The 26,508-nt window shown below is 32.9% G+C and overlaps 1 long non-coding RNA gene and 1 pseudogene across 1 annotated transcript; one reads left to right on the top strand and one right to left on the bottom strand.

Annotated features, from left to right (window-relative positions):
- Positions 1-461: 461 nt before the first annotated feature.
- LOC126719394 (probable E3 ubiquitin-protein ligase ARI5) lies at positions 462-5,058 on the bottom strand (annotated as a pseudogene).
- A 13,000-nt stretch (positions 5,059-18,058) lies between these two features.
- On the top strand, positions 18,059-18,588 carry LOC126720059 (uncharacterized). The gene is made up of 3 exons (XR_007653232.1): positions 18,059-18,073; positions 18,237-18,300; positions 18,551-18,588. It is a non-coding gene; the product is annotated as an uncharacterized LOC126720059 (long non-coding RNA).
- Positions 18,589-26,508: the final 7,920 nt, after the last annotated feature.

Below are 26,508 nucleotides of genomic sequence, written 5' to 3' on the forward strand. Positions count from 1 at the left end.
GTAAGGACTTGTCTTTCACAGTATTATGTCCTGAAGTACAACCTACTGCTAATAGTTGAGAATGCTTGAAAACCAAGTTTCAACCTATACTATTGAAGAATTTTGACCAAGCCACATTTATGTGTATTTGTTTTACAATCTCAATTATTTTTTGGCAGAGTTGCCAGTTATATATGTTTAAATTGTGTGTGTATATTTTGAAAAGAAAAGAGAAAATTCTTCAAATTCCTATACAAATATCAAACAAATATAGGGTTTAAGGTAACTAAAAAATGGACGGATGCCCATTTTGCAAGTTCACATTGTATATGATCAAGATGTGAAAATTGAAACATTATCAGGCAATGCCAATTATCTTGAACATAATGATCTAGTGATATAAGACAAGAATTACTACAGATTCCATAAAAATGATAAATATAAAATAAAAATAACTATTAATCAATCCAGAATGTGCTCGATTGATTACAAAAAATACTCAACATATATCTGAAGTCATAGGAAAATTGCTTAGTATTGTTTTTGGCTGGAATTCTTTGTACAAAGAAACATATTCTATTGGATATTTTTGACTATGTCTCCTCTTACCCTTAGTCCTTCCTCTCTTTATTGGTGTCCTACTCTTTATCTTGCCGCAAGCCTCTTGAGAACTGCAAGCTTCTTGAGAGCTCGCATCTTCTAGGCCATTCTCCAATGCCTTAACCAGATTCTCAAAGTAATTCCTTCTCACTGTGGTAAGCCCGGATAGCTTTGCTCGGAAATTGTTGAATTCTTCGTCTGGACACTTTTTGTCGAGGTAGTCATGTATATCCTTCTCTGAACAATGATGAAGCCTTTCCAAATTAGACTCTGCCTCCCCTTGCAAGTACTCAAAGAACCCCCTTTCTGATTTTGCTTTCTTGTCTCCATCATCAGGAAGGTAATACCCATATGCATATGTCCACTTAAGCACTCTCCTACATTCAATTATCTGCAGCCAGGCCTCTGTAATGAACTTAAGCTCAGCCTCAGTTGCCCCTCGTAGGTCACTAAGTCTTCCTATGTAGTCCTTTTGCATATGCTTCAAATCCTTAACAGCCTGTTTCCTTGATGATTCGTTGCCTGCCCATCTCTCATAATAATGAGTATACTTTTCCAAATGCTTCTTTGCTCTTTTTCTGATATCTTCAGCCTCATTATACTTTCCCTCTACCTTGTTCTTCTGGAATGTATTACAAGCATAGAACCCACCTGTCATTTCACCATGCTCCTTCCATGTTCCAAGGCACATCCAGCAAAACTCATGTCCACAAGGTTTCTTGCACGTCATGTGCATGCACCCTTGGTTCTTCTCAATGGGTTTTCCACACTTTGGACATGGCTTTGTATTAACTAACATCCATGCTGTATTCTCAGCCTCAGAACTATTCTTTAATTTGCCACTTAGCCACAGTCTCACAATCCACTGGCCTATGCGCATCATCCATACAATTCCAACAAAAGCTATTGCTACAATGGCAACAAACATCATAGTACTCTTTGTCACCTTCTTCACAAAACTCCACCGCATACTCGCAATCCACCCCTGGACACCACTTATACTTCTTATTACTCTCAATATAAGACCTTAACAAATACTGTAAATTCCTTTCCTTATCTTATTTTAGCAAGCAAATCAATTGAATCACGATCCACCACAGCGTTGCAGCACGGTTCAGGACATCTCAATGTCAAACATCCAACCCCATCCTCAATTGCCACACTCACATACTTCTCCCAACACTCCCTACAAAAGGGATGAACACAACTAACCCAACCCATCATAGAAACGCGGACATTCTCATAACAACTTTTCTAAGTTTCTTGGGCAGCAAGAAAACCGGTTTTTCAAACAAACCTACTTTTTTTTCTAACTCTCTCTTCATCAGCAAACCACTCATCCAGAACGTCACACACGCTCCATTTGTACTGAAGTAGAAGCGCCGTCGCGGCAGCTTTTGATATGGAAAGAACATTGGATACCTCGGCGATGTCGTTCTCTTGACGTTGTTGAATATCTGATTCTTTCAATACAACGTAACTTTGTTTTGCCTTCTTGTTACTTCTTGACTCACCGTCATAGTCTCCAATAGCTCCATTTTTTTCTCTTCTTCTTCTTCTTCTTCTATATTGTCATCCTCGTTGTTGTAGTCTTTGTCGCTGGAATAGTAATAGTAGTCATCAGCGTCACTGTCGTACAGGTAATTCTCGGAGTCCATGGCAGCTGCAGCAACAAAAAACTAGAAGGGAATTAATATTAGGCAAATTAAATTTTAAATAATGAAATTTTTTTAGTAATCTCTCTCTATGTGCAATTAGGCAAATTAAATCAAAAAATTTCTTAACAAATATAAACATCAAATAAACCAAACCACAAGCCAGCCACTATTCTCGAAAATAAAAATTGTAGATTTTTTTTTTTTTTTTCAAGCCATAAACAACCAAACATACAACTCAACTAACGACAGAAACACAAAACAGAGCTGAGAGAGAGGGATACCACTGGTCGTCAAGTCCAGCTAAAAGGGGACTCGGAGGCGATGCAGTGTTGTGTGGAGACCAGCAAGCGGCGTAACGTAAGACCATTTTTTTTTTTTTTTTTAATGTATAAACGGCTGTGACTTTGTGAGGTTGGATCGATTCTCAAAGTTGGAAAGTTTGGGTTGTGTTTTGTGTATTTATTCTGATTTTGGAGTCCTAATTTAATTAGTACTAGGAAGTAGGAATCCTAATTTACAAGCGATTTGTCTTTTTTCTTTAATTGTTTATGGGCCAAAAGATATAGGCTGAGTTTATTAGAACTGATATTCTTAATATGTATTTTTTTTGGGTCAAAAATCTTAGGGGGCCGGTGATTAAAAGTTTTTCCTAATTTTTAAAGTTTTTTTTTAATAAAAAATTTATTTTAATACTACCATTTGGAGAATTTTTCAAAAGTCAGCTCCTTAGCTTCGCCACTATCTCTAGTGATACCCAAGTTCTTAAATTTTTTTTTTAAAAAAAAAAAAAGAAAAAAAAAAGGTACCCATGCTATACATGCATGGATGTGTTCATTTAATAATGAGAATTAATATACCAACATAAGCTTGAAAATAATCCTAGCTTAATTATGTGTGTCTATAAATATTCATAATCACACATACATGGTATTCATTATAGTCTTATAGAGACAAGAAGCATAAGAGCAATGAAATAAAAGGATTTATCAATTATACCCACAAGGGGAAGGTTGGATTTGATGAAGGTTATTTATTTGGAAAATTTCTAGAATAATTGGGAGAGAATTTAAGTAATTTTTTTGGCTAGTTAACCCAAATCATTACAAAAAACTGGGGCTATCCCAGCATTTTTAAATCCCTGGGATAGCCCCAAAAAGCGTCGGTATAGGCCAAAAAGGCCTATCCCAGCACTTTTTTTCCCAGCGCTTGCTACCACTGCGCAACGACTGTGGCAATAAGATCGCCTGTCCTACACTGGTGCTTTTTAAAACCGCTGGTATAGGTCCCAGCGCTTTTTAAAACTGCCGGCATAGGTCCCAGCACTTTTCGGACCTTATTCCGGCGCTTTTTGTTTGTGTCGGGACATTCCTAGTTAGTAGTTTTAAGACTTGTACCAACGGTATTCAAGACCTATACCAGTGTTTTTAAACCGTTGTAATAAGTTCTACCTATGCCAGCGCTTTCAAAATCGCTGGCATAGGTCTTCAATGATATAGGAATAAGCCCTATACCAACGCTTTTAAACCGCTGGTATAGGTTTTCAATGGATATAGAAATAAGCCCTATACCAGCGCTTTTGAAAGCGCTGGCATAGGTCTTCAATGGATATAAAAATTAGCCATATACCAGCGCTTTTGAAAGCGCTATAATAGGTTCTACATATACCAGCGGTTTCAAAATCGCTAGTACAGGGTGATCAACGAAACTTTTGAAATACACTATTCCAGCGGTTAAAAACGCTACTATAGTTTTTTTTTTTTTTTTTTTTTTCCTAGCACCTGTAATAAACCTATAATACATATTTTCCAAGCACCTGTAATGTAATCAAAATACAATACCACTTTAAACCAATGAACCAAATATATTTAATAATACCACACCAATAAATATATACAAAATAATACATTCCAAATGTCTAGAATGTTATGCACAAAATAATACATCCTAAATGTCTAGAATGTCATGCACAAAAGAATACATTCCAATTGTCTAGAATGTTATAATAAAGTTTCCAAGTATGACATATATCAAAGTTTGAAACTCTATTATAAACAACAAAATGTAACACTAGCTACTCCAAAATAAGGCCCACATCCTACATCGTCATCGCCTAATGCCTGTCATCGGATGATAAGTGATCATAGGGGGAATGAACATCCATTGTCGAATCATCACCATCCTACGAATTAATAAACACACAATGAATTAGTATATTTAACAACAATGTTAGTAGCTAAATGACACAATATCACTAGTCCAACACACATTAAATAATGTGGCAAAGCCCATTGAACACATCAAACTTTTCCAAGAATCGAACTCACATCAAAGGAACTAATTGAACTTTGCATGGAATCAAACTCACGACAAACATATGCAAGAATCAAACTTGCATCAAACTTCTCCATCTTCTATTTCTCAACGCAACATAGTGAAAAGTGCTAGCCAAATATCACATATTTTTTCTATGCTATCAATGTGCTTAATAATTTGGCAACACTATATATATTTCTATGCTATCAATACCGATGGTGCAATTTGTTATATTTTGTGCAATCCACCTATATCTCAATATTCCCTAGAAACACTATAAATATTGCTACAAGTCCAAGTTATAAAAAAAGTGGCAAATGGAATTCAAACTTTTTACCTGAGAGAGTAATAGTGGGTCGAGTTGAGAAAACATTTTCCTCATCAATGCCATTTCAGCTTTCAAGAACTCAACACAATTGCATTTCTCTCTCAACTCAACTACTTCAGCAGTCAGCTCCTTAACCAATTGGTTTGTTGCAGTGGATGTCGATGGTGTACAGTCTTCCATGTTCCTTAAGGTTTTTAAACCTGGATTGGACCGTACGGTCCACGAGAAACCCTCAAACCGTTCACTTCTACGGTTCGTTTAAGTTGAAGAACCGTTCCATGTGAAAAAAGCTTGGACTCGTACAAACCACGGTCTGATCATACGGTTTTGTGAACTGTGACCAGTTCACACAGTTCAAATGGTTGCCTTGTGTTCAAGCCTTAAAACAGCGTCGTTCCTTCTTTTTTTTCTTTTTTCCCTATACAGCATCTTTTGGAGCGTACACATTGAACAAATTTAACCTTGAAACAAAACCCTCGCCTCATTCTCTAAGTTCTCTGCCTCTCCCTTACTCTCTCAATTACATCTCTCGTCTCTGCCTCTCTCTCTCATCGTTGTCGCAGCTCAGCCCAAATTGCAGCTCACTCTCTCAATCACTCTCATCTCTGCCTCTCTGCCTCATTGTCGTCATAGCTCACTCTCTGTCTCGTTGCCGTCACTCTTACTCCATCGCATCCTTGCCAGATTGCAAACTAAACATATCAAGATTGATTGTCATTTTATCCGTTATCATCTTGTCCATGATGCTCTCAAACTGTTCTCAGTCTCCTCTAAAGATCAGCTCTCAGATATCTTCACCAAGTCACATCCTAAGGGAGGCCTCCATGCTTTGGTTAAGAACCACAAGTTGGTCTCACACTCACCTTGAGTTTGAGAAGGGTTGTTAACGTGTAATGGGTTATGGGTAGGCCCACCTTGTTTACTTGTAGAGTACACATGCTTGTACTACACACTTTACCTCCTATATAAAGGCACTCATGTATACTCTATTACCTGTGAAATACAATACCATTCATTCAGTATTTCTAACAGCATCAAACCAACACACCCCAAAAGACCGGAGTCCTTAACAAGAACAACCTCCAAATAAGGACACCAAGGGACTCACAAAGTTTGTGAATTGTGATTACAGAGAAGAAGCATATATATATATATATATATATATATATATATATATAAACAAATGGAGGAGATGATATTGTTGATCTTTACAACGCATCAACGAATGGTTGTACAGCCACACTGAAAAGATTAATAGATAAAGATCCACACATTTTTTATAGAATTTCTTCATCCCCCTTCAGTGAAACCCCATTACACATATCAGCTGAGCTTGGTCACCTTGATTTCATTGAAACTCTTTTAGCTCAAAATCCTTGCCTTGCTGCTGAGTTAGACTTACACAAATGTTGCCCCCTTCACTTGGCTTCTATTGAGGGCTACATAGAGATTGTCCAAGTATTGTTACATGCAAATGACAATGCATGCTTAATTTGTGATAAATATGGGAGAATTCCTCTCCACTATGTAGCAATGAGAGGACGAGTTGATGTCGTGAAGAAGTTGATCAATGTGCAATCTAACTCAATTTGGATTGTACTTGATGGGAATGAGACTGTTTTACACTTGTGTGTCAAGTACAACCAATTGGAGGCTTTGAAATTATTGGTGGACTCCATGAGTGTCAAACAGGGCTTTTTTCAAATCCAAAAATTCTTATGACAGTAACATCATCTTGTTTTTAGCGATGATGCTAAAGCAAATTAAGTCATGTTTTATTGTCTTCACAATTAATTATTTATTGTTGGATTCCAATTTGTGTCATTGTGGTTTACTATCTTTGTATGAATTTGTTAACTGTTTTGGGTATGTATAATATTAATAAAAATTTTGAAAATATTTAAAATTTACACTACTGATTTTTTAAGTGAAAAAATATATTCAAGAGTTGCAAGGATTTGGAATTTAAATTAGCTATAGTTAATTAATTTATGGTCCAATTAGAGTGATATTAGCTTCTAGTAATTTTATATAATTAATTAGAGAAGAAAATTTTGTATGACTTTATAATTCTACTAATTTTAGTTTTATAGTTGAGATTTGGTTTCTAGGGTTTTTTTTTTTTTTTTTTTTTTTTTTTTTGCCCCTTAAGGAATTAACCTCTAGTTTTAGTAATTTCTGATTTGGAATAACATCTTCTTTTTTAATGAATCCTCCATTATTAATATTGTTTTGATTTTGCCCTAATTTACAATATACCACCTCATCAATAAAAAAAACTTTTATATTACAAACATGCCTTTTGCAATCTATTGCAATAACATAAAATGAAGAAATCATAATAACTTGACATCAATTATTTTTGAAATTTATTGCAACAAAAAATTCAAAATTATAGCTTATTGCAACAAAGTTATCATTGTAATAATTTGATATAAATTATTTTACTATCTATTGCAATGACAAATATTAAGATATCATTACAATAACTTGGTATAAATTATTTTATAATCTATTACAATGAGAAATATTAAAATATCATTGCTTTACATGCACTGTGCTTCTTTGTAAAAAAACTCATTTTGTTTTTGCTAATACATCACTTGAAACTTAATTGGCATTAGATTTTGGTGTAGATTTTTGAATATGTTTTGTTTAACTTCTTTTAAAATTTAAACTAGTGTAAGAACATGTCTCATACTCCATGGCAGTTAATTGGAAAAGGGGGACAGCATTCCAATACATAGCAAGACAAAAGGGTATAAGTGGGGTTTTTGTGATTGATTATGACCTTTCACTTGATCTGTATTGATAGGAACATTGTTACATCACACAAATTGTTTATTGGAAAAATCATATTTAGTCACCCTTAGAACTTGAATATCATGCATTGCATCAATCATAATTACTTGTTGTATAGGGCTTTGATATAGTGTGCCTTTTTCTTTTTACCTAAATCCAATTTAATAGTTTCAATTTGTTGGTTTTGAAATTTTTTTGCAGTTCTATATATGGAAGATTTTCCTATTAAGTAGACCACACCTAACATTCTAGCTACAAATGATTCCATGCTGCCTAAAACTGCATTGGATATAGTCGAACAAATGGACTTTTTGTTCGGCAAGGTTTTCAATGCAAGAGGTTTTATAGCATTTGATGGTCCATATATAACTAATCCTCGTGTGGTGGTGATCCTTATGTGGTAGTGAAGGTCATTTTTCACCACTATTTTATCATATTCTCAATTTCATAAAGTTGCCTTAATTTGATAAATTTGGTGATATTGTTTTATGCTTCAACATTTATTTTATTTTATTTTTGTTTCTAATATATATATATATATATATATATATATATATCATTGCAATAATTCGATATTAATCATTTTACAATTTATTACAAAGACAAACATAAAATAATTATCTATTACTATGAATATATTATTGCAATAATTTGATATGAATTATTTTTGCAATTATTTCCAATCTATTGTAATAAAATTTTTGAAGTAGTAAATTGTATATTGTAACAACACATATATTATTGTATTAAAATATTTGAAATTTATTGCAACAGAATAATAAGTGAATAGGACAAAATAAAAAATGATGAAAAGAACATAGTAAATAATATAAAGTGTATCCAATTTCTTGTTCATGCGTACTCCAAGGTAATCAATATTGTATTGGAAGTCCTATCGGTTTGGTCAAAGGAACAAAAAATTTCGGTACCAGTCAATACTAGTATACCGTTTCCGTATTATTTCTATTTTCATATTATAAAATTAAATTATATATATATATATACACAAATTGTTTACTTCTTCGTACACTATGTCAAATTTAATTTCCGCAACACTCCAGATTAGAATTGTGAATTGTTGGTACCCTCATGATAGTTGCAAGTAATTTAATCTAATTAATCAACTTGAGTAATTGAATTAATTAATTGGAGTTAATCTATAACCCAACAAATATAATATAGAAAAAAAATTAAGCTTGGGAGTAAAAATTGACAAAATCATACAGTGAAAATCCCTTACCTAAACACAAAAAGTACCAAGCTTAGGCGTAAAAAATCTAATGGTGCACACAATTCAAGGGTCATCTAAAGTCTTGGAATTAAAAAAAAAAAAAAAATACTATACACTATCTTTTCAACTGAGAGTAGGGGTGTGCAGAAAACCCACCGACCCGACCCAACCCGGCTTTTTTATAGTGGGTTGGGTTGGGTTTGGGTCATAAAATTACAATCCCGCCAAACCCGACCCGACCCACCCATATTTAATATATATTTAAAATATATTATATATTTAATAATTTTTTTAAATCAGCTATAGGGCACTTATATATATATATATATATATATATATATATATATATTTAAATATATATTATACATTTAATAATTAAAAAAAAAAACTAGCCGTAGAGCAACATTTCCTCGATTCCTCCTATTAATACTAATTTAATATATATATATATATATATATAGATATATATATATATATATATATATATATATAATATTATATAATTAATAATTTTTTTAAATAACTAATTCTTCCTATCCTATATAAAAGCTAATTAGTTCGCACAAATCCTAATAAATTACTATTGTTATTTAGTCATTAATGTTGTTTGCCTTTAAAGAGTTATATTGATACTAATTTTTAGGTTTTTTTAATATGTTAATATTTATATTTTTTTTACTCAATTTAATAATAATAATAATAATAAATTTTGTCAAACCCATGGGTTCAACCCAACCCAACCCGACCCATGTGGGTTGGGTTGGACTTATGTGATGGGTTGGGTTGGGTTGGGTTGAATTTTTTTTTGACCCACCATGGTGGGTTGGGTCAAAAAATCCCCTCAACCCAACCCAACTCAACCCAACCCAACCCAACCCATGCACACCCCTAACTGAGAGTCCTTCACATTAAAATGCTCTTTGTTTCAATAACAGACACGAAGTATTTGTTTAGGAGCAATTTATTTAACCTTTTGAGTTTTGTGTTTTGTTGAAATTATTTTAGAAAAAAGAAAAATAAGAAATAAAATAATATGATTTTGCTAAAAATAATATTTTAAAAAAATGTGCAATTCAATTATATTTTTAATCATTGGAAATGTAAAATGGCTTGCAAATAAGAAGCAACAATATTGTATAATAATAATTGTAGTAGAAAGAAATTGTTTTGATTTAATTTGCTATCAATTTGTTTTATACCATAAAGAAGTTTAGATTTTCAACACATAAACTAGATTTACAAAAACCATGATAATTACAACAATCTTAACCAACCAATTCCTATAATTTGCTAGTCCTACATATTGATGATGTGATTTTGCTATGAACTACTTTCATCTAAAGAAAGAAGAAATAACATGTATCACATCATCTTAATACCTACTTGTGCTAGTCTCGTTGATATCCCACATCATCTTGTATTTATCTTCATTAATTCTCACTATACAAAGAGTAAATAATATTCGCAATTTCTCATCAGACAAAGAGTACCTACAAACTAGGGATGAGAGATGTTAATTATTATCTATACGAGCCATCAATTTATGCATCCAACTCCAAGTAGTGAAAAATTATACCTCGTATCAACTATATATATCATCTCTCTTATAGCAAGTGGATCCCACTCTATGTTTATTCCAAAATTGTGAGTTTCATGGGTTAATTTTCATAGGGTTGTGGTTTCGATTTGGGTTAGAGTGTGGTGGGATTGGGTGGCAGTGGTTGGTTGTGGTTTGTTGGTGGTTTCAATTTGGGTTTGGTTTGTAGCTTGCTTCGCAGTTTGGTTATTGGTTTGTGGTTTGTTGGTGGGTTTAGCCGTGATGTTTGTTGTTGGGTTTGTGGCTTGCTTCAAACATGGTGTTTTTGGGTTTGGGTGCAGTGTATTGTTATGGTTCTTGGTGTGACTATGGATGGTTAGTGGTGGTTCAAGGGTGTGTTTTGTTTTTATTGGGTGGTGGTTGCAGTTGTGTGATTTAAGGTAGTTGTTCATTTAATGTTAATGGATTTTGGTAGTTGTTGTTGAGTGTAGCCTGGTGGTGGAGTGCTACTGGTGGAGTGCTGGTGGTGACTGTGGTAGATGTGGCTAATTATGGTTGTGGTTTCAGTTTTAGTTGGTGGAGGTGGCTAATTTTTGGTGCTTTAGTTGATTTGGGATTGGGTGGTGGGTAGATGTTATGGGTTGTTGAGAGAGAGATACAGAGAGGAAGAGAGAGACACATTTAGAGAGGAAGAAAGAGAAGAGAGAGAGAGATGGGATATATTATTTTTATTGAAATATTTTTATTATTTTAATATATTGTATGTTAAAATAAAAGTTGGGATGTTGGGTGAGTTGTAAAATGCTATAGTAAAATAGATAAAGTAGCAATTTATGTGTGTTAAAAATTTTCCCTTAACAACTACTTGTTTAATATGTTTAGCAAACACTTGATAATTTTAAAAGAAAATGGTTTATCCAACATCATTTAAGAGATTATATTTTGTGTAGTATAACTTGGTCCATTATCTTTTAAAATTTACCATGATGTTTTAGTGAAGTATGTAATGTGCCTTTGTGTTTTGAATCTCTCCTTGTATAACCTGTCAATCAAATTCACCAACAATATTTTATTTTTGGTTCATAAAACAAATAGCGTGTCTAATATTTGACTCAAATTTCAGTCGGATTACAATCCTTGTATTCTATACATGCCTTATGAAAAGTCATTTTTGTTTCCTTAATTGAATAAATAAATATTGGCAAAACCGTAAAAACAATACAAATTAAACACTATGAATTACTTCATAAATTTTTGTTTTTTTTCATTTTTCTCAATTATTTTTTTACAAATAATCTGAATTTTTACTTTTTGTAATATATTTAATATAAAAGTTACCAAAAAGTCTTATCTTTTGATAAGCAATATGCACATATAGGTCACCAAAAAATATGCACATATAAGCCTTATCTTTTGATAAGCAAAATGCACATATGCACATATTATTTACTATAATTATAGTAAATTATGTGTTATTTTGGAAAGTAGTAAATTTTTTTTAGAGCATCCACTTGATTCTGAGCTACTTTTTACAATTTTAGTTAGACTAATGATCTTTGCTAATACAAGTATGCCGCTGTTGTGGGTCCAGCCCACGTGATAGCCCATTCAATGGGCTTGTATCAAGAACTCTACTTCAAGTAGAATTAGGAGTCAGTGAACTCCTAGGAAAGTAAAAGAACTAATCCTATTTGAAATAAGAGTCTGTGGCTATTGGTTGAAAGACTCCTTATTTGACTAGTATTGGGATTGTGATGTGAGGCTAGGTTATATATAAATATGGTTTGTGCTGAATTTGTGGGCGCCGCATATTGAAGAATAGATAAAAAGGATTGCTGCCTTTGAGAAAGATAATTTGTGTGTGAGAGCAAAGAAAAATAAGAGAGATTTTTTTTTTCTTTAGCCGTGAGGCATACACAAGAATTATTGTAATTAATTTGATAATAGTGAAATTATTCGGAGTCTGTCCCGTGGTTTTTCCCTTTAAAGAGAAAGAATTTTCCACGTAAATTTTGTATTCTTATGTATGATTGTTATTTTGGATTGCTAATATTGTTAATAATATAATTAGGACCTAACAAGTGCTATTAGCGTCAGGTTAGAGTGGAAGTGATGGCCGGAGAAGAAGGCAAGGGTTCAGGAATTGAGAAATTTGATGGAACAGACTTCGCGTATTGGAGGATGCAAATTGAAGATTATCTCTATGGGAAGAAATTGCATCTGCCTCTTTTAGGGACGAAACTTGAAACTGTGAGGGATGAAGACTGGAACTTTCTTGATAGATAGGTATTGGGAGTTATTCGATTAACTCTGCTAAGATCAGTTGTGCATAATGTTGTAAAAGAAAAGTCCACAGTGGATTTGATGAAGGCTTTGTTTAGCATATATGAAAAGCCGTTGGCTAACAACAAGGTGTATCTGATGAAGAAGTTATTTAATCTGAAGAAGGTAGAAGGCACTCTTGTAGTACAACATCTGAATGAGTTAATTACAATCACAAATCAATTATCCACAGTGGAAATTGAATTTGATGATGAGGTTCGTGCATTGGTTCTTGTGGCTTCTTTACCAAACAGTTGGGAAGCCATGAGAATGGCGGTGAGTAATTCTGCAGAGAAAAGCAAACTCAAATATAATGATATTCAAGATTTGATTTTAAATGACGAGGTTCGCAGGAGAGATGTGAATATAGACAATGCACAAGATCAAGCTTTTGTCATGGAGAACAAGAGCAAAGGTAAAAGCAGAGGACCTAATAATCAAAAATTCAATGGTAGGTCATAATCAAGAGATAGATCTCAATTCAAGGTAACTAGAGAATGCTACCATTGTAGGAAAAAGGGTCACTTAAGAAGAAATTGTTAGCATTGGAATAAGGAACAAAATAAAGGAAAATATGAAAAGAATGGTAGTGAGAAAAATACTATAGTTGCTGTGATTCCTAATGATGTTGTGGTGCTTTCTATTGAAGAGCAAAAGTGTGAGCATGTTGCTAATAATAATGTTGAGTGGGTTGTTGATTCTACAGCCCCCCACCATACTACGAAGGGGTTGTTTACCACATACAAAGCAGGAGACTTTGGTACAATGAAGATGAGTAATTCTAGTTACTCAAAAATTGTGGGAATTGGTGATGTGTGCATCAAAACAAATGTTGGTAGCATTGTGATGTTGAAGAATGTGCGACATGTTCTAGATTTAAGGATGGCTGTGTTTTCTACATTGGCTATGGATCGGGCCGGTTATTGTAACTACCTTGGTAATGGAAGATGGAAACTTACTACAGGGCCATTGGTTGTTGCAAGAGGACATGCATGTTGCAATATGTACAGTACGCATGTGAAGATCTGTAAGAAGAAGTTCAATGAGATTAAAAATTTTGAGAAGACTCCAAAGATAAGTGTTGGGATTAATGGTGTTGAAACCAAGAAGGTGAAATTCTCATTGCCTAATAGTACTTCAGAAGAGGAAGTGGTAGGTGATGAAGAATACAAAGATGCTAAGGCTACATGAGATGATGATGAAGTGAAAGATCCTAGAGGTCTTGAGTGGGGGGAGCAATATTGTAACTCCCCGACCCAACTTTATAATTAAACTATGTGTTTTAATGGGTAATTATTATTTTAAGCCACTTTCTTTCTATAATTAATATAAGAGTATTTAATAAGCATATTATTTTATAATACCATTGAATAAGAATAGTAAAGATTATAAATAATTGAATAACTAATTGTATTATAAAAATATATACTTAGTATATGAAAATTATATTAAGCGGTTTAAGTTTTTAGATTCATAGTTGGTATTTTAATTAAGCATGATGCATGAGTTGTTATAGTGGAAATTCCACCCACACATGCAACCAATGGAAATTCAACACATAATGCTAAAGTTTCATGCAAGTTGACAAACCCAAGAACCAACAGTTGGCTGGCCATGCAATAGATAAACTACACCTCATTTGTTCTTTGACTTTTCTCAAACTCTAGAACATCCAAGAAACTCTCTTGCTCTCATTTTCCATGGGTACACACACAAATCAGAATTTCTCACTCACTTTACTCTCTTTTCTCTTAAGGAAAGAGCTAGAAGCTCTCTTATGTCCCTTTTGTCAAACCCATAGGTCCACACATTAAAAGAAAGGCAAAACTTCATCTCATATCTTCTTCACACTCACTCAAAGAAACTGAAAACTCAAGAAGCTCTCTCCCTCTTTCATACCCACAGTCCAACACCTAAAGAAAGAAAAGACTCTCTCAAGCTCTCTGCCTCTTATACTCGGGTTCAACCACTAGGAAAGGAAAATCCTTTCATGCAAGAGTGATTCTATGTCTATTTCCCCTCAAGAACCAGAAGCTTGGTAAGGGTTCTAGCTACTCTCATCTTAGAATCCATGATTTCTTCAAGGAATTTTTAGTAATGGTATTTGTGGTTTGTGAAATTAGGAAATCATGAACTTGTAAGTCTCTCTCTCTCTCTCTCTCTCTCTCTCTCTCTCTCTCTCTCTATATATATATATATATATATATAGTGTTTTAAGAAGCTTTGAAACTATGTTGGTGATTTGTTGAAGGTAGATTAGTTTTTTTACTAATTAATGATTGTATATGATTAAGGAAGTAATATAAAGTTAGGGTGTGTACATTTGATGTTACTGCTGGGATTTTTGTTGTATTTAATTTTGCTCTAAATGGTTAAATGACTATATATAAGTATTTTCTAACATGTCTAATGAGTGTATAAAAATCCCCATATGATAATAAGACTATTTGCAATCATTTTATAATTTTACAAGAAAATGTTCCAAAGCTGCCTCTGTGATAGATTTTGTATTTATGCATGATAAATTATGCATTAAATATTATACAATGAATTAGGATTCTAGGAGTAGTTCTTATGAATTCCAAGACACATATGGTTGTAATGGAAGTGGTCTCACAACTTTTGGATCAATATAAAAATAATGGTTTAATTTCTAATTTGCATGAAATTCTGTTAGGACAGATTTGAGCACGTTGTCTTATATTATTTTTAGTAAATCATGGTTTCATGATTTGACTCCAAAATTGATATGATTTACTATACATCTAGAGGAGTTGCTTTGTAAAATCGCATGATGTTTAGATGCGTTTGGATAGCCCATTTGTATTTTACAAATGAGGCATATGCTGCTGAAATGAGCAGTAAACAGTAATTGTTAACTCTAACTTTGAGAATTTAATTCTAAAGTTAGGGTGAATGTTTTGAGCTATAATTTAATATGCTTATCTTTTGGTATGTATGGATTATAGATAAATTTTGTGTAACTTGGTTTGAGGTTTAGTACTCAAAGGAGGGATTCTAAACTATACGACAGTTGTATTTATGAAGCTGTTTTGTTCAACATGTTGTATGTTGCCTTAAGAGTGTATATGGTTACATGACCATGCTTAAAAGAGTTTGTGTTTATGCATACATTATTGCCCTAATCTCAAAGCACGTTTTTGAAATGAAGTTAGCTCCTCCGAAGATATGATATAAATATGAGAATGATGGTTTTTATTTGATTTAGTACATCATGTTGTTTGATGAATGTATTTTGTGTTTGGGGAACCTCGTTGAGGTGGGATTAGGATTTTCTTGATTATAAGAGATAGGTTTTGAGCTGAATTAGTAAGTTTATTCTAAGGTATAATTGGTAGTAATAAGTTTTGATATTTGGTTTAGGTGTTACTAGTACCCAAGTCTAAGCTCATTCGATGTTAGACTCTCAATTCCTCTGCTTTCAGGTAAGGGATAAGTTATATGAGCATTTGATAAGTTATGAAGTTATTTTAAAGTATATTATGCATTAAAAGGTTTTTTATTAGAGATATGACATCTAATCATGTTTCAGACAAAGGTATGTTCGTGAGTTCTCAAAACCTTATGTATATGATTTAAGCATATTAATGCTATCACTAATTCCACGAACATGATGTTTAAAAAAAAAACAATGGAAATGCTTTTATTATGAAATATTATGCCAACTATGAATTTCAGTATGATGTATAAGTATAAAATGTTTTCAGGTTATGTCCTCTGGTGATTTGAACTCTGCCAGTAGAGGTTAATTACTAGTTTTCTATGGAAAATGTTATCTGATTGGCCATTAAAAGTGGGACTGGCTCTGCTATACCCGCTCTTGTTGGTTACGACCAACTTGTGGAGGAAGTCAACCGATCCCAATGGTTGAAGATATGCATTATGATGTGATCCCAAGAATACCTGGCATTGTGGGAATGCTGGATACTTAGCACGGAGGTGCTAGAAGCCTCCCAAATAAGTACAGGTTTATCAGATGTGAACTAACCAATATGTTATGAACAACTATATTATTTTATTGATCATGAGAGATTGATTTGTTTAAATGCATTATGAAAAGTTAAAAGCTCTTATGAAAAGAAGTTTATGATGAAAAGAAAAGCTGTTCTTTAAAGATGAGAGTTTCTGAAGTTCTGTTGTGCTTTAAAGATAAAGAATCAGATAAAAAGTTCTAGTTTTTTATAAAGATAAAACTTCTGATGAAAGTACAAGTTTATGTTAAAAAGTTATCAGATATCTGTTCTTTATGAAACATTAAGTTTTATAACTATGAAAATTATAATATTTTATGAGAAGAAGTTTATGAAGAAAAGTTTTATTATTCTTTAAGATATTTCAAGTTTAAGACAAAGTTACCAATTATCCTATTTAAGTTAAAATGGCTATGTTGTAATGAGAATATATATACATATATGTATGTATGTAAGTATATGATTTTGAATAATCAATATTATATTTTGTGACTTTGTAAGAAATGAAAGAAGTTCAAAAGGTTTTGAAAATATTGTTCTGATAAGAAAAAGGAGAACAATTATTTATCGATAAAAAGCGTATATGTTATTATTATGAATAGTATAAAATACTATGCATGAAAAGATGTTCTCCTGTCTGAATATTTATAGAATGAAATGATTTGATTTACATGCATCTTTATTAAATTCTCGTGTATCTTACCTTTACTGAGCTGTGTAGCTCACCCCTTCCACTCTTCAGTCAACAGGTTTTAGCTTGGAGTAGAGGGAGCCTTAGTTGAGTTTTGGAAGGAGCTAGTTTTAGTTTTATATGTATAGACCCCAAATTAACAATTTGATATTTAACTTTGGAGTATTGTGTATTTTAGGATTTAATGAAAGCTGTGCACCTTAAAGTATTAAGAGATGTATTATGTGAAAAGTGTGGATATTGAATGACTGGTGGATTATGTTATTCTTTGAGTATACTGTAGATGCTCTGAATATCAAGTGAAAAATTATATCATCTATATATATATATATATATATATAACTGGAGCTTTTGAAGCTTTCACAATTTTCCATATCACCACTATTTTTTTTTAATTCTTTTTATTTTATTTATTTAAGTTTAATTTTTTTAAAGAAAAATAACCCGACTATTCTAAAAAAACCTACTCTTTAAAAAACCATGAACTCCGCTTGCTCCTCTCTGCCTCTCTCACACACTCCTGAAACTAAAAATCTCTCTTCTCCTATGGCTATCACAATCCAGGCCAGGCCATCAAGGCACGCCAAATCTTCAACAGTCGTGGCAATCCCATAGTCGAGGTTCGATTCTTAAATTCCCATGCCCCTGATCTGTGTGTTTTCTTCGATATTGTGTTATAGACTGTTTTGTTTCGTATCGAAAATCTGTGTGTGTCTATGACCATCGTACACAAGGGTTTTGTTAATGATTAATTAATCAAATCTTTGTTCCTTAATCATGTAGGTTGTTGTGACAACCTTAGATGGCGCTTTTTGTAGAGCCGCTATTCCAAGTGGTGCATCCACTGGTATGTTCCTTAATCAAATCTTCGTGTTTTTTTTTTTTTTTAATTGATATTAGTCTTAAATTAGTAATACTTAATCTGAGCGGTGAAATGAACTGTGGAGATGATAATTTTCATTTATGTTGTTAGATCATTTTGAAAATACATGATATAGTGAAGAAATTGTGAGAGGATTTGAACATTCAGATATGTTTTGGTGTTTTGTCTCATAGACCAAACTTTGTGTCCTTTTTTTTTTTTTTTTTTCCTTTAGGAATTTATGAGGCACTTGAACTAAGGGATGGAGGTTCAGACTACCTTGGAAAAGGTGTATCAAAGGTAAGTTTAATTTATTAGTAAATTTGTAATTAATCATATTCAGATCAGGGTTGGGTTTTTTTGTTTCTTTTATCTCTGTTTTGTTTTTTCTTTATATATTAATTAGAAAGAATACATAAATTAAGCATATTTAGATTAGGGTTGGGTTTTTGCTTTGTTGTGTAGGCAATAATATACATCTAAATCCATGTAAAAGGCACAAGATAGCTAAAGTTAAAGAATTGCCAGAGGATATCCTCTTCCAAACCCTAAAACACACAAAGGCTGACGTATTAGAGGGCTTTATATATACAAATGTTCCTTGTTAACTTAAATTTGTTAAGAGTTTCATCATCTTTTTACTATTCTTTGAGCCATATTGTAAATAGAAGGTGAAACATATCCTTTAAATTTGGAGTATGTACATGAAATCTTTTAACTTCATAGCCAAACTTAATGTGGTATAAAAAATATATAGGTACCTACAAAAACCTCATTCCATGTTTTCAATTTTTAGGCACAAAGGAGCTTGCGCAGGCCTTGAGAGAGAAAAAACAACCAGTGGTTATATTGAAGCTGGTGTTGCTGCAACATGGTAATCTCTTTTCTTTTTAAAATTTTCTCTTTTATAGTCTTTTGGAAGTTTTGCAATGATTCATGACTATTGTCTTACTATTTTAAAGTAGATTAAAAGATCATTCTCATTGATGTCCACTTTCATTAAGTGTTGTTTCTCTTACACGTACACAAGCTGTTTGATAAAATTCCTAATTGATTTTTTGCTGTTGTTCTAGAAGTCATAATACATGGGGAGTGGTAAGGAGGAAGATAAGTAGGGAATGTGATGCTGTGTTGTTGATTTAATCAGGGTGAGATGTTTTGTTGGCCTTATTTTCTCTATGTCATATGTTTGATATTGGGATTGGTATTGATGGTGAGATTTTGATATGATTCCCTTTGAGAAGTAGGTTTGATTTTTTTAATGATATATTTCATGGTGGGTTTGTGCATTAAGATTGTAGTTTGTTACCCTTAATAACTTCAAAGGAATCAAAGCTTTTAGAAAGTTTTATTGGCATTGATGGTGAGATATGTTTATATAGTAGAAAACAACATTTAATAGTTTTGGTAATAGGTGATAGTATTGTACAAATGTTTTTTGTTTTTGGCTGCACTATTGTAACAATGATTTACTATATTGATTATTAGTTTGTGGACTAGTGTCACTTTGGAACTTTAGGGGCCTTTTTTGGGCTGCTATTGCTGTGGACTACAAGAGTAGTAAAGAAAGTTGATGGGGCTGTGGGAAATTATTCAATTTATGTAAGTTCAAATGTGTGGATGATCAATACAAGTCGGTGTTTCAGGTGCCTATGGTCCCAATTCTGAGCATGATTAGATCATACGAGTTAGACCTTGATGGAAAGGTTTAGTGAGTTCTACGAAGCAACAAAGGAAGAAGATACAAATAACACTTTAAAGTTGTCTTTCAATTTATTTGAAATATTGATTGAGTAGTTCTTTAAATTTGTGTTTCATACATTTAATGGATAATTGAGGATGTTAAAGATTTGATTCTTTATTTTAATTTAAACTTGAGTTTGATTTCTATTTTTCATTACGTAATTTAATGTTTCATATCCACAATTTTCCACATCAACACGATATTAAAAAAAAAAAAAAAAAGAACCAAAAAACCAAAAAAAAAAAAAAAAAAAACGGAATAAACCCAACACTCAAAAAAATAAAACCAACAAAAAAACGTAATAAACTTGATACTCAGAGGCTTTCCCTTTCACAATGCTCTACCTCCCGATGCTCTGCCTTTCCCTTTCACGATGGTCTGCCATCTTTGGTGTACGTGGAGCACACAAAAGACATCAATGGCTTCCCTAAGGTCATTCTCCGCGAGGTTCATGGTTGCTCTGCTGAGGTACGTTACGATCTTTGCTGTTTTCTCTGTAAATCTTTCGCCCTAATTGTTTATTACTATTAAATCTATCAATGTGTTATGACTCTTTGTTTATTCAATGATCTTTGATGAATTTTCACCTAAATTTTGCAAATTGTGAACCGAAATTTGGTTGATTAATGCAATGGTCCACAATTCACATAGATGAGAAAACTTGGCTAATCTTGAAGTGAAGTTTGATATGGAAAGGGTTTTTTTTTTTTTTTTTTTTTTTTTTTTTTTTTTTTTTTTTTTTTTTACGGTTTGCTCTCTGTGTTCTGCAAGAAAACGAAGAGGTTAGGATGTAATTGATGTTATCTAAAGAGCAAAATCCGAACTCCAGATAAGAATTCTGATTCTCATTCAATTGAAAACCTACCTACCCTGTTATTATTTGCTTTTGGTGTTTTGGGTTGCTATGGCTGAATGATTGGCCTTTAGTTCGACAGCCTTCCAAAAAAAATTTAATTGTATTTACTTTAGGGGCTATGGTTTCTTCTACTTTATATCTTATTGTGGTAGAAGTTGAACACTTTAGTGGGTTTTCAAACATGGGCTTCTTCCTCTAGAGGTAGAAGAGTCTTTCTTTAATTTTTGGTTATTGGTTCTGGATTTACATTACTTTGCTATTATTATTATTTTCATTCGTGATTGTGTTACCCTTTATTGCATACCAATAGCAGTTTGCATTAAGTAGTGTAGATGAGCCTCTGACATTATCTAGAAAGCCTAAGAGTTTATATTCAACCTTTCTAATGGTTTCCAAACTGTCCAAATATTATCCAAAACCTTCAATAATGTATTTTTTTAATGGCTACCTTGTCCTACTGATTAATCACCTCCAAGCAGCAGTTACTACATCTACTCAGCAATGTAGAATGCAACATTCAATGATGGTGTGTCATGAGTTGCATAGAGACTAACTCATGGTGAAATCAATTAATTTAGCTAATGTATACATGAGAATGAGATTAAAATGAATGCACATTCAAACTAAATCTAATTTTGCTCTATCCGTACCTGGTTTATGGGGCATATCCTTTCATAATCATGGACATGGCCATAAAATGCAATATCTACCCTATACTTTTGCCAAAGCTTCTGCATATCATTCCTTCCCATGGGCTCTGAAAATGAGCCCTCTTGGCCAAACCAATCATTAGAGGAATACCCTAGGGGACGATAAGCAGCAAAGATCAACCAAGGTTGTTTTCGCCTATCAACTGATGCAAGGCACTTCTCAATGAACTTATACTGTTCTGACCCTCTCTCCAGTCATGCTTAGTGTCAGCTATACAGAAGTGAAACATGCCATAATCCATTGAAAACCTATATGTAAATGACAATTATGGTCACAAAACTTAGAATGAAGGATATACTCCACAACAAACAAATCAATGTAAGAGAAATGGACCAAATTGATTGTTGGAAAGGTTTGGCAACTCCTCTAATTTTACTTTCATCTAAAAAAACCACATTCAATTTTTGTAGGACTCTCTATATTCAAACAATAACAGGGGTGTGAAAATGTAAAGAACATATAAATTCAATTTACCAGAACTTAGCTCTGTTCTTAGCGGGAACATAGTATAAGGTCTCAGCAATCACACCACATTCCCCACCTGAATCGGTACCAGTATAGAAGGAACCTGAATCCGGCCAATCACGTTCATGATTACCACTGCAAGATGATCAATTGAAAGATTCATTAACTAGTTTTATCAAGTAACCTTGCAACCATATATGGAATAGTAGATGTAATGGGCTCCACCTGTTGCAGGAATTGATCCCAATCTGCAGTGTATCCATCCGCATATGCTATATCTCCTATGTGGAATACTATAAATATTGGGACCTTGAAGCTTATTTCATCATAATTTATCACAAATTAATTGATACTGTATGACCTATTATCTATATATCTTTAAAAGAAAAGGTTTGTAAAAGGATTTTTTTTTAATTTTTAATTTTTTTTTTTTGCCCTATTTGAAGCTTCTCAATGAGTATCACTAAGACTTAGTAAGAAAACCACAAATATGATAAACCATATGTAAATTTACTTTAAAATTTGATTCACGGTTCACACTATTGTTTTCATTACATTCCTATGTGTTATTCTATAGACTCTTACATTTGTCATTTTCATTATGTTATGATGTTTAGAAATAATTTATTTTTAGGAGTGACCTTCTTACATCAATTTATAGTGGTAGGTGATGAATTTGATAAATGTCAAGTTTTGTTGAAGGAGCTTACAGGTATTGATATAAATTTCATGTAAAATTGTGAGTGGTGTTAATGCATTCACTTAAAAGTGATTATCTATTCAGTACTATTAGAAATAATTCTTGTTGCTGGCTGGGTCATGTAATTAATTGGACGCGTCGTGGACATAAAAGAAATCCATTTATGAATGAGGAGGAGGAGGAATACATGTTGCATACACACTTTTTTTAAGGGTTCAATTCATTCAACTGACTACCTACTATTGTAGTTTACTTTTAATTCTTTTTTCTTCAATCCTTTTATTTTGGTTGCTGTTGAAAAGTAGAGATAGAGTTATTTTTTGTTTTTTTGTTTTTGTTTTTTTTTTTTTGTTTTTTTTTTTTGGCTTATAAATTCTATTAAGTTCTTTTATGTGTTTCTATACAGTTTTATAGGCTCTATTCAGTATTGTTAGTGGAAGCAATTGGACTTGCTTGGTGATTATGTTGAAAGTAGAGATAGAGTTATTTTCTGTTTTTTGCTCCCATGCCTTGCTACTTGCTTTGTTGTATATGTTCTTGCTATTGGTTGCGTAGGGTGAATGGGAAAAGGAGCTGCCTTTGCTGGGTTTTTGGTTCAATAAGAAAAAGGAGGAAGTTTTATATGTTTTTGGTCATGCTTTCTTTGAGTTTCTTTGAGAGGTTGTTCTAACTACTGTAGAGAATTGTTGGTGGTCTCGGCCCTCTCAAGTTTGTGGAAAAGGAGGAAAATTTTTGTATTTTTTGGGCTAGGAAAGGGTTCTGTTTATGGAGTTATGGAAGGCTGGAACAGTGATACTTTTTATATTTGTTTTGCTATCTAATTTTATAAAGAACATTTTTTTTTACCGTTGAATTGACTTATCACACTTGGAATATATGTCGTTTGTTTTAAATCTAACCTACATATGTAAAGGGTTTGTGATGTTTCCTTCCTTAGGGGTATAAAGTATGGGTATGTACAGTTCACTTGAAACTGTAATTTGTGTATACACAAATTTTACTATTAATAGAAAATTTTCTGTTGTGATTGTTTAAATATGAGCTATGAAAACAAGTTTTGAGTAAAAAGTGAAGAAGAGGGTTAATTTTTTTAATAATTTGATAATTCAAGAAGAGGGTGTTTGAACCTAACAAATATAACTATAATGTTATATAGATTTTGTAGATATTCTTTATGCTTTCCCGTGCATCACACGGGTTAGTGACTAGTTTAAGTAAAGAAACAAGAATAAAAAGAAAAAGGGAAGCTTTGTAAAAGTTTTGTAAATGTTAAGTTGGTTCTTATTAATATCAGGTTTAAGCTTAATATTCGGTCATGGTCATAAATCCAGGTATCGGGTTTTGAGACGTGACAAATATCCTGCACTAGAGATTGTTGAACCTCATAAGAAAAGGATTGCTAGAGAACATCGAACTGTTAGCTTCAAGAATAATTGGGCTTCTAATGAGAGTGAGCCAAGAGATTGGATTAAGGATATCCATGATGAGATTAATTATTTGAGAATGAAAGGGATTGACGTTGATGAAGTGTTCTCAATGTTGATGAAGATAATGAAGAAGGTCAAGCTTGAAGTCGGCTTGACCAACATGGATCTGAACTAAAGAGCTAGAATGAAGATCTCCTTCCTCAATGGGCTAGAGGGGGAGATTGTTGTGGGTCCAGTCCACATGATAGCCCATTCAATGGGCTTGTATAAAAAATTCTACTTCAAGTAGAATTAGGAGTTAGTGAACTCCTAGGAAAGCAAAAGAACTAATCCTATTTGAAATAAGAATTTGTGGCTTTTGGTTAAAAGACTCCTTATTTGATTGGTAAAGGGTTTGTGATGTTTCCTTCCTTAGGGGTATAAAGTATGGGTATGTACAGTTCACTTGAAACTGTAATTTGTGTATACACAAATTTTACTATTAATAGAAAATTTTCTGTTGTGATTGTTTAAATATGAGCTATGAAAACAAGTTTTGAGTAAAAAGTGAAGAAGAGGGTTAATTTTTTTAATAATTTGATAATTCAAGAAGAGGGTGTTTGAACCTAACAAATATAACTATAATGTTATATAGATTTTGTAGATATTCTTTATGCTTTCCCGTGCATCACACGGGTTAGTGACTAGTTTAAGTAAAGAAACAAGAATAAAAAGAAAAAGGGAAGCTTTGTAAAAGTTTTGTAAATGTTAAGTTGGTTCTTATTAATATCAGGTTTAAGCTTAATATTCGGTCATGGTCATAAATCCAGGTATCGGGTTTTGAGACGTGACAAATATCCTGCACTAGAGATTGTTGAACCTCATAAGAAAAGGATTGCTAGAGAACATCGAACTGTTAGCTTCAAGAATAATTGGGCTTCTAATGAGAGTGAGCCAAGAGATTGGATTAAGGATATCCATGATGAGATTAATTATTTGAGAATGAAAGGGATTGACGTTGATGAAGTGTTCTCAATGTTGATGAAGATAATGAAGAAGGTCAAGCTTGAAGTCGGCTTGACCAACATGGATCTGAACTAAAGAGCTAGAATGAAGATCTCCTTCCTCAATGGGCTAGAGGGGGAGATTGTTGTGGGTCCAGTCCACATGATAGCCCATTCAATGGGCTTGTATAAAAAATTCTACTTCAAGTAGAATTAGGAGTTAGTGAACTCCTAGGAAAGCAAAAGAACTAATCCTATTTGAAATAAGAATTTGTGGCTTTTGGTTAAAAGACTCCTTATTTGATTGGTATTGGGATTGTGGTGTGAGGCTAGGTTATATATAAATATGGGTTGTGCTAAATTTGTGGGCACTGCATATTGAAGAATGGAGAAAAATGATTGCTGCATTTGAGAAAGATAATGTGTGTGTGAGAGCAAAGAAAAATAAGAGAGATTTTTTTTTTCTTTAGCCGTGAGGTATACATAAGAATTATTGTAATTGATTTAATAATAGTGAAATTATTCGGAGTATATCCCGTGGTTTTCCCATTCAAAGAGAAAGGGTTTTCCACATAAATCTTGTGTATAATTGTTATTTTGGATTGCTAATATTGTAGATAATATTATTTAGAACCTAACAGACCCTCGGCTAACGACCAAGCCCAATTAGTTGGGTCATCTCTCGATTGCTAGGTTAGTTAAAAATGAACTAAACTGGTTATTATGGGTCAAAAATGAAAGATGTAAAATCTAACATTTATAATATTACCTTATCTTTTTCAATTTTCAAGTGTGGCCCATAACTAACATCGTTATGTGATGATAAGTTGATAACCATAAGAACATGAACCAGTTTAAACTCCATGACTTTGCATCCACATCCAGTTGCATCTGGGTTATATGTTTCGATTGGTAATAGATCAAAGGTCCTGGGCTCCGCAATCCAAATCAAAACTTAGCCTCACAAGTCACAACATCTTTTCTCGGGCCCAACCATGAAATCCAACACCACATTTAAACCCAAACACAATCAGACCAGCCCCACATTTTAAGCTCATACCAAAGCCCCATTTGAAATAAATTTAAGGGTAAAATGCAAAACTATCATTCTAACTTTCACCTTTTATCATTTCAATCCTCCAGGTTTTAGTTTTGTCATTTTAGTCCTCTAAGTTTCAAATTATGTCAATTCAGTCTTCCGTTAGGAGTCTGTTAACTGCTGCTGTCTACTAACCAAAATGACACAATTTTGGACTCTAATTTTTTTTTTTTAATTTCTTAATTTAAAAAAACTGAAAACATTAATT

The sequence above is a fragment of the Quercus robur genome, chromosome 3, assembly GCF_932294415.1.
Source record: "Quercus robur chromosome 3, dhQueRobu3.1, whole genome shotgun sequence".
Lineage (NCBI taxonomy): Eukaryota > Viridiplantae > Streptophyta > Magnoliopsida > Fagales > Fagaceae > Quercus > Quercus robur.